The sequence below is a fragment of the Sceloporus undulatus genome, chromosome 9, assembly GCF_019175285.1.
Source record: "Sceloporus undulatus isolate JIND9_A2432 ecotype Alabama chromosome 9, SceUnd_v1.1, whole genome shotgun sequence".
In the NCBI taxonomy this organism is placed as follows: Eukaryota; Metazoa; Chordata; class Lepidosauria; order Squamata; family Phrynosomatidae; genus Sceloporus; species Sceloporus undulatus.
In genome coordinates, this window is record NC_056530.1 from 31,015,593 (window position 1) to 31,026,707 (window position 11,115).

The following is an 11,115-nucleotide window of genomic DNA, read 5'->3' on the forward strand; positions in this document are numbered from 1 at the left end:
CCAATGGGATCCAGAGGGAGGCGGGTTGTGTTGAAACAGACAACCTTTGCAAAAGGGAAAAAGAAGGGGGAGACACAGAAATTAATGAATTTACAAAGGGAGGACCCACTTTGCAAGGTTGACAGCTGAGAAAGCCAATGGGGATGGAGAGAGTGGGGCTCTTTCCTGGGAAGAGAGAGCAAAGAGATTGTTGCAAAAAGAAAATGCAATATTTATACACACAATGCAACATCCTATGGAACAGGGCACAAAGAGACCAAATGCAGCAACTTATTCAACAGGGAGCAAAGAGGTTGATGCAAAAACAAAATGCAATATATATATATATATACACACACACACACACACACACACACACATATACACAGAGAGACACTAAATGCAACATCCTATTGAAATGCAACAACTTATTGAACAGGGAGCAAGTTGTTGCAAAAACAAAATGCTATATATATATATATATATATACAGTATACACACACACAGACACAAATGCAGCATACTGTTGAACAGGGAACAAACAGACAAAAGGCAGCAACTTATTGAACAGGGAAGAAATCTATAAATCAATCTATCAATAGATAGATGGATGGATTGCATTTTGTTTTCGCAAACATCTATTTGTTCCCTGTTCAATAAGTTGATGCACTTTGTTGCATATTATATATATGTGTGTGTGTGTATTGCATTTTGTTTTTGAGACAACCTGTTTCTTTCCTGTTCAATACATTGTTGTATTTTGTATATTTATATATAAATGTTGAAAGAAGATATAGAAGAAGAAGTTTATTATTATTATTATTATTATTATTTATTTTCTCTCCATTTTTGCCTCGCCTCAAGTACAATGTCACAAGGCAGGCTTAATCCGCAGTGCAAAAATAACGCAGTTTGACACCGTTTTTAACTTCTGTGGCTCCATGTTATGGAATCCTGGGATTTGAAGTTGTTGAGATATTTAGCAAAACTACAAATCCCAGGAGTCCATGATAGTTAAGGTGTTGTAAAACTGGATTATTTCTGCAGTACAGATGCAGCCATGGCCCTTTGGCTCTTGCCAGACTTTGTTCCTTTCACTTAATGAGGAAGAGAAGATGGAAGCTGAGGAGACTTTCTTTCTCCAAAATGGCAGCCATGTTGCTCTGAGGCAACAAGAAGGAAAAAGCAGACAGTTGACCATGTGGGGATATATATATCTATACACACACATATACATATGCATAACGAGATAGATAGATAGATAGATAGATAGATAGATAGATAGATAGATATGGTCTTGTGGAACCATATTAGTATATTTCGAGACAGCCTGCCCTTTGGAGAGCTTCAGTCATACATTAACGGCTGGAAGCCATTTTGTGTCTTTCTGAAGACAAGCCTAAATCTTGACTGCAATAAGATTTCCTCAGGCTTGAGCACCACACTGACAGAATTGTGGACCAAAAATAAGACCTAATAAATGTTTTCCTTACATCTTAACAAATATTACCACACGAAATTTACTCGTGTTTTACTTTGCAGTCAGTTCCCCCCCTCACCCCGGCTTCAATTTTGAGTTGAGATTGTGTAAAACGTATTACAATTAGTTGCCTTTATTTAAAATAGTTGGGACCAGGAGTATTTTGGGATTTTTAATTATTATTATTACTATTTTAATATTTGCATATATATATATATCACAAGATATCTTCATAGACAGTGACCCAGCGCTAAACTGTACATCCATCGATGTTTCATTTACAACTCACACAACTTGAAGATAACTTTACACACAATATTTTAAACAATTTTAATACATGAAACCAATTTTCTCTAGATTGGACCCCTCAGAAAGCCAAGATTTTGGACTATTTTGGACTTAGAGATTCCATATAATAAGAGAGACTCAACCTATTCTGTACTTGGAGGAAACAAACTAAAGAAACTGAACCATTGAAAACTAGAAGAAAATGGAGTCCTATGAGGAAAAAATTGAAGGAATTGGGATACAGTATATAGACTGAGGTGGACGAATGGTTGTGTGTCACACAAAAGAGGGGAAAATGTTGTCCAACGTTGTCCTCCGTTGTTCCTGAGGAAACGACCAATATTTGTGGCAACAGGGTAGATTTCGGTTGAACATTAGGAATAGGGTTGCCATAATTCTCTACTAAAAACCAGGACAAAATGTAGGACAAAATTTAGACCAAAATGTAGGACAATTGTAGGATTAAAATTTAGCCCGAAATGTAGGACATTTAAGAAAAATGGAAGAGCTTAAATGTCCTACATTTTGGGCTAAATTTTATCCTACAATTCTCCTTCATTTTGGTCTAAATTTTGTCCTGGTTTTTAGTAGAGAATTTTGGCAACCCTAATTAGGAAGGGCTTTTTAGTGTTTTGACATTGGCACCCCCTTCCCGTTCCGGTGGCCCTTTCCCCTTTTCGCACAACGCCCGCTGGGCTGGGGAGCGTTATTTTCCACTGAAACGACGAGCTGAAAGCAGAAAGAAACTGTTGTACACGTTCAGTTTGGGTGTGTCAGGGGTGTGTGTGTGGGTGGGGAGAGATATATAGAGATATATTATATAGAGATAGAGATAGGAGAAATCGTGATGTTATAATGCGCTTTGGAAAGTTCCACAGCGCTGTACATACAATCTTTTAATTGGCACGGTTTCCCGCCCTCAGGCTTACATCGAAAAAGACACCGACCTTACATACATCTATATATATATAAACTCTCATCCCAATCCCAAGGGAATGTCAGGTATCCTTGCCATGGGGTGGGTGAATCCAGTATTCCTGAATTGGCAATGTTACCAACCGCATGATTTCACTGAGTGATCCTTGGCACATTGCCATCCAGGGAAATTTCCTTGTAACAGGGAATTCCTGCCTATTATATATATCTACATATATACTATGCGCATGTTTATATGCGTGAGCGTGTATGTGTCTATTTATATATGTGTGTGTGTGTTATCTATCTATATATCTCTATATATACACACATCATCACAAAGATGTGTGTTGCAGGCTATATTTTTTTTTTTTACCCATGCAGCTTTACACGTCCGCTGCTCCACAGTTTGTGTGTGCTGTGGTATGTGTGGTTATGTCAACAGGGTCCACCATCCCACAACACACCCACACCCCAAAGACGCGTGTGCAACAACATGCAGCATTACACTCGCGCTCCACATACCTATGAAAATATTAACCTCTCAACAGCAATGTGTGTACACATAGAAAAGGCACATCTTTGGCCTGTACCCTATGTGCTATAATACGTATGTCTGTATGTATTTATGTGTGTGCATTAATATATATATATATCACACACACCACACACACACACACAACCCACAACACATACAATTGCTACCCCTTCGTAGGGCTAAGCAGCACTTCTCGCGATATTCCTGCTAAACATGACCTCATTCTTCACCCCCGACCGTTAACAGTTGCCCCGTTCAGAGCCCCCACAGAGCTGCCAAGTTCGATGCGCATCGCGACACACTGTATGGGCCTGGGTGTTATCCAACTGCACCGGCCCTTGCGTGAATACGCATTGGCCCGATGCGCACGCACCTCGCCGAAGGCCGCCCAGGTGGATGACTGAGCGATATGACCGACTCGATCGGCAAGCGTATCTCCCTCCCCGCGAGCACGATCTTACCAGACGCTCCCCACACCGCCCCCAGTTGGTAAGGTCCCGGACAACTTGAACAGAAAGACGAAACCCTGTTAGTAACCAGTGGCTACTAGTCCTAAAAACACCAAAGCAAACCCAGCAAATGCCAATGAAACCACTCAGGTTTAACCCTGGTTTTAACTTTTCTCCAGTGTTCTCCTGTCTCATCCTGGTCCCCCAAACCTCCTTGGAAGAGCCCAGCGCCCTTCCATGGGCTGGAAGCAGGACCACATCCAGCTTTTTCCTGCCACCTGAATGTACCTGACAGGTGTGTACACGAGACGCCAGAGGCTCTTACCATGCTTTTAAGACGCGTTAAGCAGGAGACCCATTAGAAATAACTCAGGATCCTGTTTGCAAGCCTTCCCTAAACCAACCTCCAGTAGGATTTGTTCTCATCTTTCTTAATTTACTTTAGTATATGCCACTTATTTTGGGATGCCATTGGCCAGGAGGCTTGGAACCAGCCTCTGGGCTCCTCGTCATCAACCACCACCCCTCCCCTCTCTGTCCTCTCCACCCGCCCACCCATCTCCATCCCCCCAATAACTCCCCAAGCTCTTCTCCGCCCCGATTCACCCAACTCGGATCCCCTCTGGTTGGGGCCTCGGCCAGATGTCGTCCATCGCCCCCCGCTCACCACCCCTGGAGTGAGGGGCGTGAGGCTGGCCTGGGGAAAAAACTTCATCACCCTGCCGCCCTACTTTTTTCTCCCCTCTATTTCTCTAAAATTATCAACCCCCTTTACACCCCTTCTTCTTGGCTCTCCCCATCCCACCCCCCCGCCCCGCCATTCTCTTTCCACAGCAAAGCGAAGGCCTCCTCTCTACTGCAAACCCGCCCTACCCTTGCCTACACCATCCAACGGCTAAACTCCTCCCAGCCTGGATATCCCCTGAGCGAGCATCCCCTCCTCCACTCCCCCAGTTCCTTGGAAGTTCCCCCTGCTTTTTCCTACCATCTGCCCCTTCCCCAGTCCATATCCCAGTTAGACTGGGAGGACCCCCCTCCGCTGATCTCTCTTTCTCTCTTCTCTTCCTCCACTTGAAATTCCTGTCCAAGACCCAATTCCCTGCTTTCCCTTTAGCAACAACGCTTCCCTAAGCATGCCTTGGCCTAGTCGTTTATTTATGTTTACCTTCGTTTTTACAATCTACACAACCTGAGCATATAGTTTCAGGCAAGATGATGAGGGCTGGGGTTGTTGACCCCTAGCCTATGCAGTCGTGTGTTCATGACGTTTCAACCAGTCACCATGGAAAGGTCCAGCCAGAAGTGACGGGCGTATTGGGACATGTGATAATGTTTCAGATGTTGCTCCCTTCAATTCCAAGTATGATGTCAGGAATTCGGGACCCGGGGTGCATCTACACTGTAGTATAATGCAATTTGGACCCTTTAACTGCTATGGCTCCCTCCTACACAAGCCTGGGTTGGTGTTTGGTGTGACACCTGCCACCTTTGGCAGAGAAGGCTCAAGACTTTGCAAGGACTTCCATTCCTAGGTTCTGGAGGATGGACGAAGCTTTTAAAGGGGTGGTAGATCTGGATTATTTTCTACAATAGATATTGTTGATGCAAGTCCTTTATAGGGGTGTCCATTATTGAGGTTGAGAAAGCGTGTCCTTTCTGCACAAAAAGGGGATCTTGACACCTTACATAGGTCTGAAGGCAGAGCTCAGGTGGGTGAGGCAAAGATTTAGAGAGGTCAAGGACTTGGGAGTTCTCCATCCTCTGCTCCTATTGTACGGGTGACCCCAAACCCCCGAAACCCGAAGGCCCGTGGCCTGCCAGAGGACAAGCAGAGTCAGGAGACCCAACTGGGCTAGAATAAAAAACCGCTTTATTTTCTGCGCAAGGCAGCAGCACACCAGTAAGTCGGCGTCACCCAAGGCTGCAGGCACTAATGGTTCTGTCAACCCCTTTTATGCCCTTTGCGAGGGCTGTTTTCTAAACAACAAGCGATTGGTTGCATTCACTGTTCACTCATGGTCCTTATTTTCTTCTTGGCATTACATCTGCTTGGAGCCTGGAATGTACAGAGATAGCTAGCTACTGCAAAAGATACTTGCGGAGGCTAGCTAACCTCCTCAAGGCCACTTGCTAACACAGGCCTGTATTCTGTTCTTAGTGAACGGGGGGTGAGGTGCGTGCGTTGTGATGGAGTGTGTCCGGTGGACACACACAGGAGCAAAAGGTCGGGGGTCATTCGCCCATCTGCACTTACTCTGTACTCATTCTAGAGTCTACTGTAACCATGATTCTTTTGCAAGCATTGACAGAAGCAAGAAAGCATTATTATGTCCTCTCAGACCCAGGCACCAAAGTGCTGCTTGCATGGGGAAGTCGTGGGTTCTGGGCCTAAAATATTCCAAATGGCTTTGTCCCAGGCAAATCTGGGCATCCTATTCCCCAGTCAGACCCTGCCTGGGCCGCTCAGCCCACGTCCAATCCCCTTTTCTCCCATCCGAGAGAACGGCCGCATACAATAGCGGTAAATAAAGATTTTATGAATTCGTGCTGGAGGTTTTTAAGGGAGGGGTTTCAATCATAGAAGGGTACCGACCCCTTGGGGTGGCCTGCCAGCCATTCCTTTGCACCCGTATTGGGGACCACGCCAGCCACAGCGCAGCCCCAAAGGCCCCATCTGACGCTTTTCGGACCAGGGGAAGGTCCCAAAAAAGGGGCTTCAGTTTCCCAGGACACCCCCAGGGAGCCGCTGCCAAGGAGAAGAGGCCCTTGTCCCTTTCCCCCAGCTTCGTTTCCACAGCCATTCGGTGGCTGCGGGAACTAGGCGCTCCCCACGACAGGAGCTCCGTTTCGGAGCTCCTTCTAGCACCGGGTTGAAAGGGCGCCCCAAGCATCCTGAAGCATCGCGGGGACGTCACGCCCGCCACTGTGCCATTTGGCTGCGGTGCTGCTGTGACGTCATAAATGGCGGCGCCATGTATACCGGGTGCCCACCCATTATCACACCGCCTCACGTGTTGGTTGTGGGGCAACCGTAGCACGTATCCAGGCCAGCGCAAGCACAAAGCACGGTCTCGGAAAGTACAAAGAATCCTAGAGTGGGACAGAGCCACAAGGGCCATCCAGTCCAACCCTGCATGCAGAACTCTCTCAAGCCAGTACTTTAGAAATAAAGTTTAATATAATAATAATAATAATTAATAATGAACAACCCTGATGGCTTCGCGCGCATCAGCCAAGGAACACACCCACTAAAGGTAGTAAAGTGTTCGACCCTCCCAATTTTTCAAAATGGGCATGGTTTATTCCTTTTAATTCTGTAATAGATTAATATAAATTAAGTTTTGCAAGTTCTTAAATTGCATCTCTTTGCACTTTAGAGAGCGCCCTTGGCTTGATCCCAGAGCGGCGCGAAAAGGCCAGCGTAGACTATTAAGACAGGGACCGTAGCTAGGCTTTTAGGCGGGGGGGGGGTCCAGACTAAGTGCCACCATTATAATGGGGCTTGAGTGCGGTGGCGCAGCCAGCACACACCATCATTTTTCTAATGGAAGGGGAGGGTCCGGACCCCCAGATCCCCCCCTGGCTACATCCCTGTATAAGAACAAAGAAGAAGAAGACAATGGGTTGGAGCGTCTCCAGCGCTCCTGGAGTCCGCCATGCTCCTCTTCTACGTGATGAGTCCCTTGCGCATAAATCCGTACCTCGAAAGCACCGAACGCCAGGAAACATGGACGGGGGGACGTCGTCTTTCCGCCTGCGCACCTTCAAGTCCATGAGGACAATAAATGCAGCTACACAAGCCTTTTAGTCTCTTGGCCATTTCTAGGCCATATAGAATATATAATATACCATATTATACAATGTGATAGGATTTTTTATAGACGTTCTATGATAAGTCTTATCAAGGTCTATCGAGACAGCATGGCATCGTGGTAAGCATTAGACCAGTCTCTTCTTATCTAATGGTTGTTGCCAGTCAAAGGGAATTCGGGGTCATCCTCCTCGGTTACTTAGGATAATTCGTAAGACACCGTTATATATGTTTCTCACAAGTCACACTCTCTCAGCCTCAGAGGAGGGCCCAGGACAACCCATAGTTTATCTATCTCATATATAATTTAAATAAATAAAATATCTAATATAAATAATAAAAATAAAAAATAAAATAAAATCCACTCCTAATAATATCCCATTGCCTCCATGGATTTGGGGATCTAGGGCTCCTCTGGACTTGCCCCATGGAAGAAAAGAGGGCTTGGGGCCAAAGGACTGGACCCTCTCCCATGATCCCTGAGGCTTTTGGGAGCTCTAGTCCCAAAGGCCAATGTGGCTTCCAGTTTGTTCTCAGGGCAGACGGGTTTAGCCCTTCAGGAGGCCCAGGACCAACAGCCTTTGCCCCCCTGCCCTTCATTAGTATTTTGTTGTTGTTTGTTGTTGTAATGTGGACCCCAAGATGCCAGCCCTGAGCCAGGAACCATGAGTCCCTTGGGGCCTGGGAATATGAGCCAGCAACGCTCCCTTTCGGCCCACAGAGGGCGACCCAGACAGGGAAGCCGCAAGCGTCAAAGGTCGAAGTGCGCCGTTTGAGCCACCGGAGGCGCCCCGAGAGACATCAGGAAGGAGACGCTAAAGCGCTTAAGAGGACGGAATTGCGCGAGACTTTAACCTGGCCAGTTGCCTCCACAGGAGGGCGCCCGCGAGAAAGAAGCCTCGCAGCCATACGCCATGAAGCCTGCAGTGCGCAAGGGAACCACCGGAGGCGGCAGAGCGCAAGGCAGCAGCAGACGCTCCCCCATTTGGACTACACTTCCCATCAGCCCCCAGGAAAACATTCCGCCCCGCCCCCTGACGGGACAGAGGCTGATGGGATTTCATTCCAACCTTTTGAGGGACTCCAGGGCACAGAAAGACTGGCTTTGAGGCCTCCCCCCAAATTCTGCATCGTCGGGATGATGAGAACTGCCCTCCAGCCCCTACACTGACATCAAGCCACCAATAGAATTATATATAGTATAATATAACTGTGGCTATAATAATATTATATATATAATATATATATATATATAAATATGTGTTGTGTGTGTGTGGTATATAATATATTATATTTATACTATATACTATGTCTCTGTGGTGTGTATATATCTATATATTCTCTTCTCTATATTATTAAGTATATATATATATATCTATATGTATACTACCCATGAGAGCATAGACAAGACCACCACACACACACCATATAATTGTATACACAGTTATATGTTTAATACATAGCACACGGCCATAAACATATTAAAAAATTAAATTAAAATTATAAAATTAAATTCAAATATAAAAATAAGATCAAAAATAATTAAAAATAAAAATGTAATATAATAATAAAAATAAAAATATAAAATAAAAAAATAACACATAATAAAAATAAAAAACAATTAATTCATATATTCTTGCAGCCTCGCCACTAAAATATTGAATAAATAAGAATAACATTCGTGCAGCTTCACAATAATATAGTTATAAATAATACATCCTTGTACCTCAGTCAATTCATTAAAAAATGATACCTTTTGCAGCTTCAGTAATCAAAATATATCACAAATATACTTAATCATATATAAAAAATAATTAACTATATCTTATTATCATACATTCGTGGCGCATCTCACTGAACAATATAGTTAATCAATCTATTCTTCCTGGCTAGTAATAAATATGTTAATAAATATATTCTTGCCCATATATTATATATATAATCTATATATATATATACACCATAACATAAACATGTATATATATACTATTTTTTTAATACGTTATTAAATACAAAAATACATAAATAATACACACAAACACCAATCAGACAAACAAACAAATACAACTATGAACTACCAACATTACACAGAGGTTTCTTCATGTTTCTATACAGTTCCAGTTCAATCAAACGTCCAGCTCTTCTAATGTGTTAATTGTTTAATAAAGGGAGGTTGAGGCCTAAAATACAAAGTATTAGCGTTTTAAAAAAAGCAGCTAAAAACACACAATATTAATAAAAATGTATTATATTGTACCTGTTCGTATTGTCTCTCTATCTGTTTGTATAACCGCCGTGATCATGGCAACGGCGGTATATAATTTTTCCTCAATTCAATCAATCAAAATCAACTAATAATAATTAAACTACATAAAAAAATTAAAAAAAATTAAAAAAATTAAACAAACATTACGTAGGGTTTGTCATGGCCCTCCTCTGGGCTGAGCGGTGTGGACTTGTGTGTCTATCTATCAATATAACGTGTATATGGCTTCTGTATATGTTTGTGTGTTGTGTATGTGTGGTATGAATATATAATAACAACACTAATAATATTTATGTATATTTGCCCCACCAAGGCATGGGGAGGGATTAAAAAAAAAATAATAAAAATTAAACATTACAAAATAAGAATCCCGGGCCTCTGGACTTGATGATCTGAGGATCGGGATGAGATGAGGAGGAGGAGTGATCAAGGACCTGAGCCGAGAATGGCCTCCACTCTTCCCAGTAAAAGGGCCTGAGCCCTTCTCCAAACCAAACCCTTGGGCCAGCAGCTGCATTCCAAAGGTAGACCCCCCCCCCCTTCTTCTCTTTTTTATCAATTAAACAGGTTATGCTTTATTGTTGTTGTTGTTGGTTGTGTTGTGTTGTCTATTCGAAAACACAAAGGGTAGCTGTGGATCCCCAACCCACAATGCTCAAGTCCCATTCAATGCAAGGGAGGAGTCAACGGTTGGTGAGACGCAGTCCCCCCAGCATCCCTGGCTGGCTATTGTTGCTCAGGCTGATGGGAGTGCAGACCAACCAATTAGAACAGGCCCTTCATGGATCCCAAAACCTATGATGCTTTGTCCCCATTAAGTGCAATGGAGGAGTGAAAGGGACCTCTGGCCCTCTAGACTGCAGTCCCCATCGTCCCTTCCCAGGATCTGAGTTCGTCAACCAATTAGAACTGGACCTTCATGGATCCCAAAACCTATGGCTGCTCTCTGTCCCATTAAGTGCAATGGGGAGTCCAAGGGAACATCACAACGCCCGCGGAAGGAACGGACTGGGTCCACTACTCTTGCGGGGAGACTTGGCCATCTAGGAAGGATGTTCTAGCTGAGGCTCTCACCTGTGTTCTTTTAAGCACATCTGTCCATCGCTTCGTTGCATCAAGCACACCCTCCAACTTTCCTTATTTAAGTCACACTCAGAGAAGACATGGCCCAAACTCCTCTGAAGAAATCCCGAGAGACACCATTTTATACGGTGCAAATGTTGGACCCCAGGAGACTAAGGTTCGAGTCCTCTCTCCATCATGGAAACCCTGGCTTGGGGCAAGTACCACTCTCTCAGCCTCAGGGGATGGCCATGGCAAGCCTCCTTGATTACACCTGGCAGGAAAACTAATACGGAGGCCTGGGGTCGCCATGAGTTGGACATGACT